We start from the raw sequence: 12,441 nt of genomic DNA, 5'->3' as shown, positions 1-12,441 counted from the left end.
CCGATTATGCGAAGGTGATGTGTGCCTTGATGTAAGATGTGTGCTAGCTTAACATTTGTTTCATGTGTGAGTGATGCCGGAGACGTCATGTGCGATGTCTGTTCAACTGAACTTCCTCGCATGTATAACTGATGCGCGATGTGTGATACCTGTTTACATTAACTCGCTTACATGTCTGAATGAAGCGTGATGCGTGATACCTGTTTGCTTGAATTCGTATGCATGTACCGTATTTTGCATGTTCCAATTCTTAGATATTTTTTTTTAAAGATTTTATCCGAACCCATTGAATGGATGGATTTCCGGGATCAGAGCTCACGCTAAGCAGTGCTTGTTGTGCGAGCCCTGACCCCTACCATCCGATCGCGCAATTCCATGTCAACGGCAGAATTTGGTGGCGAAAGCTTAACGTGCCGCAATGCTCGGCACGGTCCGTCCTGCCCTCTGACGTCAACTGACCTTTAGCGCGACCGCTGCCACCGGCCGCAGGCCATACCTGTCAAGGGAAAATAGCGAGCGCCCTAAAGCGACTCGAACCCACCCCGCCACGGGTGGGTGGGTCGGAAGGCAGGCGCTCCAACCAACTGAGCCACCTGGACGGACAGGTGGCATACATCGGATATTCACCGCATCGTGGTAATGGCTGGTGATCGCTCTTTGTTATTACCCTGAATGTTGGTGTCCTCTAAAAATTGTGGTTTGCCATTTCAAAAGAAAACCCCTGAAACATCGAGTAGGATCATCGTCATGCAATTTTGAGTTCCCTTCTATCTTTTTCAATAAAAGCCTGCTGCCGAAATATCAACCCATCTACATCTCCATTCTCCTGGCTTTTCTCCGACTAATAAGGTTACTACTAATGTCTTACCAACGTTACGTGTGTGTGTGGATGTGAGCCTCTGCGCATGTGTATATACATGGCGACAGTGTGTTCGCACCTCCCTGGGAGCTCACAGGGGCACGTGTCACGTATTCCCCTTCATTACAAGCATCAGCGAAAGCAATACATCGGTCATCACTAAGCACGAGCCTTGTCTGCAATGAACGTGCCTCGGCCGCAAATGTGTGCGGAGCGGCGCAATTACCACCGCAGAAACGCACTGCGGAATCCTGATATTATTCATTTTACGCTATGTTGCCAGGCGTCACCGCGGATAATCATCCCAGCATATCTGCTACAGTGAATTTAGAATCACTGAAGAAGGGCGACTGAAACAATTCACACCGAAAACAGTCGGTCATCCCCATAGACCTATAATGCTACAAGATTGGCAACACCCACGTTTAATTACTAGCAGACGCGTGCAAGCGAAAGAGGGTTTCAGTGGTTAAATAGCATATACTCGCAGCTAAACTGTACAAACTGAAGTGAACCGGGCGAGTTACAGGCAACCCAACTCGATGGTTTTCTGTTGCGAAACGCACGCGTTCATGAGCCGAAATCAACACTTCCTTTGCTTGCGTTGAAGGTGTTATTGTTAAGCCATATAGCCATATACCCCGGCCGCTCACAGATTATGGTTTAGTTTAATGCAATGCAAAATGCCCCTCTTTTGCCGAGCTCAATGGGTACAGCCGTTTCCCATCTAGTGGTATAAGATATCTTTGGCAATCCCCATCTCATCACGTGCGACGGTGTTCAAGATCTCGCCCATTTATGTGTACGCATCCACAATAAAAGTCAGGGCACAAATATAGTGAAATTCAAACAGCTTGAGCCATCAAGTACAAGTTAGGATGCCAAGTTCAATACTGGCCTCTTCACACAGTCATTTAGCGCGCGCATATACATGTATACATAATAGGATGCAGATCGAACGAGGGCTTGGGAAACCGCATCCCTACATACTGCATGACGAAATGACGCGGACGCATACAGCTGCGCGCCCCTTCCCTTCTCGCCCGGTCGGCGTCACCGTTCCGTTCGGTCACGTGGCCGGAAGCCGGTGACCCGGCGCTCACCTGGGAGCGCGTCACGTGACGAGCCAGCGGCGGTGCCACTACTGCGGCGGCGGCGGCAGCGGCGGCGGCGGGCCCGGCCGGCAGCCGCCCAAGGCCGGGCGCGGCCGGTTTTTCTCCGCGACAACGCTATCAGTCACATCAGGCCCGGCTCGCCACCGCCCTGGCCCACTTAGCGGCCGACGCGGCCCGGCCGCCGCCACGGCGCCGCACGGCCGCCGCCTGTGCACGGCATCAACACGTGCGTGCCGTACCGCCAAGCGAGCACACGTGCGCCTCGGCGCCGGTTGACGCGCCGCGCCGCCACTTGCGTCGCCGAGCCGGGCCCCGCTGACGTCGGGGGCGATCGGACACGCGGAACAGCTGACGGCGCGAGGGCCTCTCCCCGGCCGATTCAACCGCCAAACATTGAACCCCCCCCCCCTCCCCATCTTTTCCTGATTTTTTGGCGCCTTGCATTCTGCTGGCACGCCCCACTGGCCCCAACTAAAAAAAACGGCACCAATAACGTCAGCTGACGTATGGATTCATGCTGTTCTCTTCAAGCGCCTGCCAAGTACACTAAAGAGATGTTGTGTGCCCAAAAATGACCCAAAAGCATCTGCCTGGATGCCCTGACTTTCAATGACATTGTTAATCAAGAACACTACCAATTCACAACCGCCAACGGACACGGCACGTAGGTTATGAAATGACCTCGGGTGACTTGATTTTGTCCAGTGAGAGCAAATGGTGGTGAAGGCCATGGAGCCGAGGTGCGAGGTGCCTTTAAAAAACAGCGAATCGTGCTTAATCGCAATATAAACAAAAATTACAATTAAATAGAAAACCGAGTGGAAAAAATATAATAAGCCTGTGGATTTTATATGTCATGTGATGGAGGGACTGGCAATGGTGCGCGAAAATTTTGTAGAAAACAGTTAGGGTTATAAGCCAAATCTCGCCTTTGTTTCAGATTTCAGAGAATATGAAGAAATGCATGAACAATGGTCTACTTTTCCTTGCATTACCCGGATGCCACCCCACCGACTATGCGGTATGGCTGAATGTATCCACAGCTGGACGTGTATGCACGGCGCCATCGGGACGGCCCGAGCACGGAATGCCTCGTGGGACGGACCTGTACAGGGTCACACTGCGCTCACAGGCGGACCGAGCCGCCGGGCACCTCAGGCCGTCTCGAGACATCCATCTCCAGGTGATGCCACGCAGCTGAACCACAGCTTATCGTCACTGCTCGTCTTGTTCATTCTGAACGACATCGTGGCTTTAATGATTCACTGCTTAGGCAAGACATGTACCGTAAACGGGTGACAATAGTCTGCAGCACAGACCATTCTGCAGGTGCAGACTGTACACCTAATGTACCCATATGGATGCGAGACAGGGCAGTGTCGGTCATCATGTCATGTCCTTGGCAAGACATGAAATGGCAATTCCCAATGGCAGCGTCAGACGCAAGAGGGCGAACGATAAAAGGCGATAGGGACAGAAAACGGCATGGAAAAGCAAGTCGGAAAAAATGAGAAAACAAAACATCGTTAGTTGACGGGGATAATAGCGGGAACAAGAAGAAGTCGAAGGACGAAAAGTCAAAAAGGGGATAACAGCCGGCAAGGATAAAGGTTGGAACATGAAAAGTTGAAGGACCAAAAATATGGCAGGCATAAAACTTGACAGGGATCTTAGCTTAACTGCAAAGGTCAACAGACACAAATTTGATAGCCAAAAACGTCAAAATAGAAAAAGCCAAAAGAAGAAAAGTTCATAGCAAGTGAAGCCATGGTATAAGTCAATAGACATTCAGATGATGGGTAAACCTTACGTTGCAAATTTTAGCATAGTTGCAGATAAAATCTCAGTGTGTTACAAGCAACACACTCTGAAAATATTTTCTGAAATTACAGTCCACACCCTAAAAAATTACATATGTAATCTATATCATGCATAACATAATACTTACATGAACAGAATGAATAGATAAGCACCCCATGACATCAAAGACACATCACTAGCATCACTTAGCTGTCACATTGTAGCAGCCACACAAGCAGATGTGAGCCTGGTCCCCAAAATATCTTCACTGGAATCAGTCCCTGGTTTGGGAACAGAAGAATGCAGGAACCAGTTTGAAAGCAACCCAAAGATCCATCATGAACCAGGATCCAGCTCCTGAACTGTGCTGAGAGAGGCAGCAGGAGCCAGTAACCGTCTTGACAGTAGGTGAAGGGATCCAGCAAAAACCAATATCTGGCTTGCAATATACACAGGGGCTCAGCAAAACCCCACACCCATGCTGGAACTAACAAAGATCTAACATAAATTAAGATCCAACAAGAAATATGGACCCAAACTAAGCAAGAACCCAGATCCAGCCTGGAATTATGCAGAGGGAATCCACAAGAGCCAAGTGAACCGTGATATTACCTTGAACCACGGTCATGATCCAGAAGGTGTCTAAATAGTGCAGTTGCATTATGAATAGTCTACTTGTAAATATCATAGGTTAATAAATAATATATTGTACTTCAGATGGCACACCATCCATGGTAGATATATGCCAATTGGCAGTCTGAACAGGTGTTTCCAAATGGGCCAATGAGAGACAGGAACTGGTATGTTCTTCTGAGTAAACCATAGGGAACCAGGTATCACTATCAGGTGTTTGTGATGAACCAGTGGGAACCATGAGCCATGCCCTGATCTTTGGAAATCAAGCAGTAGGAAACATGAACTAGGGCCTGATGTTTGTGGATGAACTAGTGGGACCTATAGACAAATATTTTCAAAAGCAAAAGGAACAGTGAAGACCAGGTACCAAGGTGCACTGTTTGCAAGACAACCAACAGGATCTGGGAACCAGGGTGGGGTTTACTAAAAAATCTGGCAAAACATGTACCCATGTCAGATATTATTATTTTGCAATTTCTGCCACTTCACTCTATTTCACCTTTTCTCCTGATTAAATTTCTGTCCTTTTCTCTGATTCAACCTGATCCCCACTGGCTTTTGTTCCTTTGAAATTTCATGTTGATTTTGTCCACTTTTTTCCCATGGTGTTGTGCTGTGCAGCCTTTCCAGCAGTTGTCACCTTGAGTCCACAACTTTTCAACAATCTGTGTCAAGCAATTTATTCATTTCTCTATATATGATAAGAATGTTGCTCATGCAAACTCTCACCAACCACATCCAACAATACGAGTAAGCACGCCAGACATATACAAATTAATAGCAGCTCACTCACTAGTGCTTGCAAACACACCTCTTACCAATCATTGGTTGTATTACAACCAGCAGATAAATCAAAATAGACAAGCCATGATATTAGAACCATTTACCTTATCTACCCAATGTGCCAAGTGTGACCAACAATGCATCACACATGGATTCATCACCAGCCCCAGTGATAGATTACATGGAGTGATGAGTACAGTCAGCATAATGGAGAGAGGATTTCATCCATCATTTACATTGGTACCTGACAGTGCAATATTACATTGCTCACCAATGTTTGTTTTGTTAAGATATCACACCGCGTAAGCAATGATAAAACAGGAGCCTGTCATGTACATCTAGAGAGCCAAATAGTTGATTTGTTTCAAAGCGGTCATTAATCTCCATGCGATTTTGGACTGTAGTGCTCTACTCGTACGGCTCGTACCTGACATTTTCGCATTAAACGACGGTCAGCACACATGTGCTGTGCTAGCCCGAAGAACATCGATGCAGCTTACCTACAACCTCGCGACGCCCTACGCACAAGTTCTCCAGAATACCGGAATGCGATTCAGGTATCGCCCAAGGTTTAGGGATCCGAGCGAGGTTAAATAACGTTCCAAGAACGTACGGACGATTTGTAGGCATATATCTCAATTCTGGACTGATTGGACAATGCGGGGGTCCAAATTCGTCTCTCCAGCGCCATAACTGCAGTTATCTAAGGCTACCATTTCACATTGTACAATAATCTCTTTACTTTTATTTTGAATGCTGTGCAATTTCAGCGCACTGTCCAATGCACTGTTGGCCGCGTTCGATCCGTCCCATCTGTCCGATCGTTCGCTCTTAATACGCAGTGCACACTTCAACTAACTTAGCCCAGTAATGCGAAGTTTCCACGTGAAAGGGACATCGGCAGCTTAGAAAAACTCACACCTGCGGTAACGGCGGGGTCTAAAAGCCGGCATATGACGTCGACGCGCATGTTTTCCCAAACGGCTCGTCCGATCGCCTTAAGACCTTCCCCAATCGATTCCGAGCAATGAGGTGAGTAATGGGGAGGCAATATCGAGACATGATCTGAGGCCAAACACCTCGAAAACGCGAAGGGAAAATTTATTTGCAAATGCACGCAGCTCAGATCTCACGGCCTAGTGGACCGATCACTATGAAACGCTCACCATTGGATACGCCATACCTGATTCTATCCTCAAAAGCCCAAATTTGGTGACCCTAAGGCAGGCAAAAGCCGTCAAATCTTACAAAGTCCAAATTTTTGCTTGCACACAACTTGTAACTCAGAACCTACCAAACCAATCGCTGCCAAACCTTCACCATTGGATGCCCCGCACCAGATTGCCCATGAGTGCCAAATTTGGAGGCTCTAGGTCAGGTCAAAAGTCCTCAAATTTCACAAAGTCTAAAATTCTTGCTTGCAGACTACTTGTTGCTCAGCATCTACCACGCCGCTAACTACCAAATCTTACCAAAGCTTACCGAATCTTACCATTCAGTACGTCATCTACCCTACTTCTTTGTTGAAGCTGCAAGTATGGTGCCATTATTTGTGGTTATGTCTTTTCCTTTATGTTTGTTCCCAAGAAAAAGTGGAGCTTGGTAAGACTGCATTATGTGGTTAAATTTCTTCTTAGCGGAGGTGTCGTGCTGAAAATTATGCGCTGAGTTGTGATTGGTGTCGCCACGCTTAACACCTCCGATACGGAGAAATTCAGTCCTATCAGGCCAGTCTAACCAAGCTGCACGTTTTCTTGGGAACAAGCATAAATGAAAAGACAAGATTATAAACAGCACCATACTTCCAGCTTCTTCATATAATTGCACCATACTTGCAGCTTTCACAGAGAATTAGGGTAGATGGTGTACTGAATGGTACAGTTTGGCAGTGATCGTATTGGTAGGTTCTGAGATCTGAGTTGTCTGCAATTGCATGTAAAATTTTTCCGTCGGATTTTTGCGGTGTTTGACCAAAGGTATTGCCTTCGATATTGCCTTCCCATGGCTCATCGCATTGTACAGAATCAATTGGGGAAGGTTGCAAGACGATTGGACGAGCTGTTTCGGAAAACTTGCGTGTCTGCGTCATATGCCAGTTGTTTAGACCTTTCCTGCGATAACCGGTACGTACCATCCAACGGGAGCTATGGTGCGCTCACTGCAACATTGTTTGGGTTGGGACAAGTAGTGTGGAAGGAGATGTTTGAGCAATCAGCGGTTGAATATCCAAGTCCAAAAATGATCTTTACTCCGGGCTTTATGTCATCCAGGGCCAGGCCCAGCTGCTCCAAACTTGATTGATAGACACTATGGCTGACGAGGCCTTCACTCATACTCAATGAAAACGATATGTATTTAGCGAACGACAGTGCCGCCATTATGACAGACATAGGCATCGTTGTAACAAGTCCATACAGCATGTATGGAGAATCGTGCTCCCATTGACGCAAACTAGACCATTGGAATATACGAAACAGTATGGGTTTGTTGTAGTATGACACACAAGCTCTGATCTGACTTTTGTAACCTGATGACCTAACACGCAATTTTTTTACGAAGTTTGGGAAGTATTTCCTGCTTGCATATGCGCGGCCGAAGGCAACTAAACTTCGACGCAGACGAAGCGACAGCCCAAAACTTTGTTTTAATTGTGCGCTAGCCATTCCCCGGCAGGCTCAGGCTACTTGCGTCGCAGGAAGGTAATTCAAACGTAAGAAATTAAACGGCATTTTCAACTCGAGAGCATCGTTGACGCATTCGCTTGCCCGCATGCCTGATGTGTACCGGTATGCATCAGACGGCACAGGGATATTCATTTAAAACACTCCAGAGGCGAACATCACCAGCAGCGCCGCTGGGACCAGCTGTCCTGACCCTAGTCGGACTCGTAGCCGCCGTAGGTGCCGGGCCGACTGTAGCCCCCGTATGGCGCGTGGCCACCGCCACCGTAACTCAAGTAGCCGAAGCCGTCTCCATCGTACCCGTCGTCATAGCCGCCTCCGCCATAGCCACCGCTGTAGCCGCCGCTGTACCCGCCGTGGCTTCCGCCGTAACCCCCGCCGTACCCGCCGTGGCTTCCGCCGTAACTCCCGCCGTGCCCGCCGTGGCTGCCGCCGTATCCGCCGCTGTGGCTGTGGTAACGCTTCTTGGGCACCAGGACGGTGACGACGTCGTGCTTGAGCCGCTGGTGCAGGTTGATGGGCCGTTGATGGTAGTGTGGCGCCGACTGGTGCGACTGGCCGTAGCCGCTCGTGTGGACGGTGTGGCCGTAACCTCGTCCACCCGACACTAGGCCCCCGCCGCTCGACAGGTGCCCTGTTACGCCGCCGTGCCCCCCGTCGGCCCCAACGTAGGCCACGAGCGCCAGCGGCAGCAGGCTCTGCAAGCATGTCACGTCATGCACCGTCACGGCTCACGATGTGTCCCGACGCTCCAAGTGTTAGGCCGAGACACAGTTAGTTATGACTCGCGACATGTCAGAGATCATGACGCGTCACGACTCACGACATGCCACATCTCACGACATGTCAGAGATCATGACACTTCACGACTTACGACACGTCACAGCTCACGGCACGCCACGGCTCAATGAATGTCGCCGTTTGTGACTTGTCATAACACGTGATAGGGTGAAGGGCACCGTACGTCACGGTTCACGACACGCTTAAATCCAAGACTCGTCACAAAGCACGGAAAGTCGGGATACGTCCGGCCACGATACACGTCCGGCCACGACACACAAGAGGGCATAACTCACAAGTCAAGACTCACGACACATCACGACACGCTGCTGGTGAGGACTCCAAATAGGTCAGGATGTACCAGGGGAGTCAATTTTTGTAAGTTGTTGGGACGGGTCGAACTGTAGGCCCGATGACCTACCCTTGCCCCCATTTTCTCATCGGATTTAGCCCACTTTATTTTTATTAAAGGCAATGTGTGTTTTTAACATTTGTATAGTTTACAAGGTAGTCCTTAATTTAAGCGGCATAGAAGTTATGCAGGGGTGGATCCAGAGAGCAGGCACTGGACGCACACGTTTCTTCTGATCGGGAAGTGAAGGCGTCCCTTTAGAAGCCATCCTAGAGCGCCGGAGGCGCTCTCCCATGGCGGTCAATGGCGGGCGGCACGCATTTTAGTTGTGGGGAGTGGGGACGGGGGTAACCATGAAGGACTCAGGTTATCCCCATATTCCAGAGCTTTTCACTTCACCCTCACAATTCATCCCGTGCCTTATGGCCCGATGTATGTGACGTTTATTGCATCGTTTGTTCGCTCAGCTTTTGCTATTTGTATATTGTGTTGAGAGCAGCCATGACTTTTGTTACGAAAATGGTACGAGACGGCACTACGCTGAAAAACCAAAGAGGACTGTCGTCGTGTTATGGTCATATTTTACCTACATCTTTTGTACTATTCCAGTCAAAAACATTTGGGGGGCCAAGCCAACACCGGGGGGCCTAACTTAACATTGGGGGGGGGGGGTGAGGCAAGGTCCTCACAAGAGAATACAAACCGTCACCCGTGGGGTGTATGACGCGTCGGGACTCACCGCACAAAACACGACACACAACTGGTCACGATCCACGATTTGCGGAGACGTTCCGCGAGACTCGTGACACGCCTCGGCGCCATGGCTGACGGCGAGTCACCTCACCTGACTCATGCCACGGCTCCTAGCGGGTAACGACACGTCACGTCGCCAGGGCCATGCCACGACTTCTAACGGGCAACGACACGTCATGTTACCTGACCCACGTCACAACTCTTAACGGGCAACGAGTCACGTCACCTGACTCATGCCACGACTTATAACGGGTAATAACGAGTCACGTCACCTAACTCATGGCACTACTTCTAACGGGTAACGACATGTCACGTCTCACGACACAACCCACTACACGTCACGGTTCACGGAACGACTTACGGAACGACCCACGACTTACGACGCATCGCGGCTCATAGGGCATCACATAGACTTACTCACGAAACACCACGATTCGCGATGCAACAATCAACACGACTGCTATGCCCTTAACAGGCAGAAGCAGAGCTGGCCGAATGTTGGAGTGGCATATGACAGCCAATCAATCGCCGACACGTTCTGTCAAATCACGAAAGACAGTGTAACGTCGCTCCCGGAAACACACAGTCTCATCTACAGAGTGTTCAATCAAGGCTCCCTAATAAATATATGGTGTCTGCCGAGCACTCCGATATCACAAACAAATCCGGTTTGTACGCAGTACGTACAGCAAGTGGTTTTTTACTTTCTTCGAAAGGGAAAATAATTAATTTCATGTGGAAGTGCATCCCACCAATGCCGAACAATTTCCACGTCAAGTGACTTACAAATGGCAGGAATTGATGGGATTCACCACGCTCAGCAGCTGCACCCTGTTTTCTTACCTTGAGAACCGCCTGCATGGTCGGTGGGTGTTTCAACTGTGGCTGTACCGTTTGTGGCGATCCGGTTTATATATCAACAACAGGACAGGGTGCATGCATACTACTTTCAACAGGGGCTGAGAACGTTGCGCTCCAAACTACTGACTGGTTTTTGCAGCCTGTTAGACGACGCGGAACTACAGCGTGCAGTGTCCGAGTCTTAGCCACCATGACAGTTCCGGTCATGCGGCTTTGCAGCGGAGAAGGCAAACGCCCGAACGTTCGCTAACGAAGCTGGAGCGTTTAAGCGTGGTCTGGCGTCGCAGGCGTTCCCGTTCACATTGACTTTCATCCAAGATGCGTTCAACCTGAAGTCGTTCATTCATTTTACCAGCGCCTAATGAAACACAACGCCTGCACGTTGCTAGGCCAACAGAGCAGGACGTAGGTGATTCGAAGATAAAATTGAACGTTGCATTGGCCCAAAGGAAAGCAACAATACTTCCACAATACAGGACCTGTACCATGTTCCGGAACTAAATAGACGTGGGCATGGGACACATTTGTAACGACATTGATTCCGCATTCAATGTGGCACGAAAAACTGGAGCAAGAAACCCAGTGCGTCATTTCGTCACGGCACGAAACGACGCCGGTGAAACTACTGCTAGTTGTCCGCTGCTTCCGACCGTGCTCCAGTTCAGTGCACGGGTCGCCACGCGGTGCAAGAGCGAGCGCAGCGTGCTACAGGCACACAAGGCTTGGTGTACGGGCTATGCGCAAATTTCGCATCTGGGCATGTACATGGCGAGATAACTAAGCTTTACACAAAATACCCCGTCGTCACGCGATCACGGCAACAGACGTCTGTTTTTTTCTTGTCAGCCAACATCAGCTAGCGATGCAAAAGTTTTTCGCTTTTCTTGTGCAAGCAAACTGGCTTGGAAAGAAGCCCATGCTTCGTACCTTAAGGGCAACAGCAAGTTCTTTCACTCTTGTTCGTCGGATTTTTCAGCTTGTCTTTTTCCACACAGGTCAGCGTAGCGACCTTGGTTCCGTACAATGTCACGGCATGGCCGCCGCGTGCCAGGTCAACCCCTTGCAACCAGTTCTCAGCTTCCCTTTCCATGTCGGTCGGGTCAAACAGTGCTCACGCTTTGGGATGAGTAACGGTGCAGCTACATTTGAATCTAACATCCTGCAGAGGGGGGTGAGGGTTTTTCAGTTTTTGAGATATTCCTATAGTCCAGCTGCTGAAGGCTTTGAGAGTAGACATTTTGCTGGGCATTCTGTACAGACGGCTCTGACACTAGCTTGATCCCCTAGGTTAACTGGCAACCCACCGTTAATGAAGGGCCGCGGTTCGAAAACCGACTGATCACTTCCTGTCCTCGCTGTCAGCTTCACTCAAGGCCTATAAAAACGCTTCGCTGAAGCTCTCTGTCATTATATCGATGTATTGCGTCGGACTTTTCCGTGATGTAATGTGACAACAGAGCGATAAAACAGCTCTCAAACCTCAGGCGCACCGCAGTTTCGTGAAGCGAGTTAACATGCCTCGCATACATCGGTTTGTGTACCACGATACTTAAGATACAGAACCACTTCAGGGACGGCAGGCGGTCGATTGTCGTCTATCGCAGGCTATTCCATCCTGGAAAAACGCTCCAAAGTATGTTTAACATACATCACGGGATACCTGTAGCATATACTTGAACAACGCCAGAAATTTATATAACGAACCACCCACCCCCGACGTGCCTTCTGTCACGGGGGCGCCACGTCAGAGTCCGGGCAGACTCAGGTTCGGAGTCGAACTCGGGCTCATGGCCTTTCGAATCGCGGACTCGTCGAACCTTT

At 49.3% G+C, this 12,441-nt stretch overlaps 1 protein-coding gene across 1 annotated transcript in view; it reads right to left on the bottom strand.

Annotated features, from left to right (window-relative positions):
- The window catches only part of LOC119108199 (uncharacterized), a 49,824-nt gene extending 44,011 nt beyond the window's left edge, over positions 1–5,813 (bottom strand). Inside the window, exon 1 of the mRNA XM_037231778.1 lies at positions 5,694–5,813. The gene's annotated coding sequence lies outside the window, so the exon portion shown is untranslated. The remainder of the gene's footprint in view (positions 1–5,693) is intronic.
- Positions 5,814–12,441: the final 6,628 nt, after the last annotated feature.

Source organism: Pollicipes pollicipes, unplaced genomic scaffold (assembly GCF_011947565.3).
Source record: "Pollicipes pollicipes isolate AB1234 unplaced genomic scaffold, Ppol_2.1 Scaffold_2555;HRSCAF=2994_pilon_pilon_pilon, whole genome shotgun sequence".
Taxonomy (NCBI): domain Eukaryota; kingdom Metazoa; phylum Arthropoda; class Thecostraca; order Pollicipedomorpha; family Pollicipedidae; genus Pollicipes; species Pollicipes pollicipes.
Note: the sequence above shows the minus strand (reverse complement) of the source record. Positions and strands in the feature narration are given on the sequence as shown.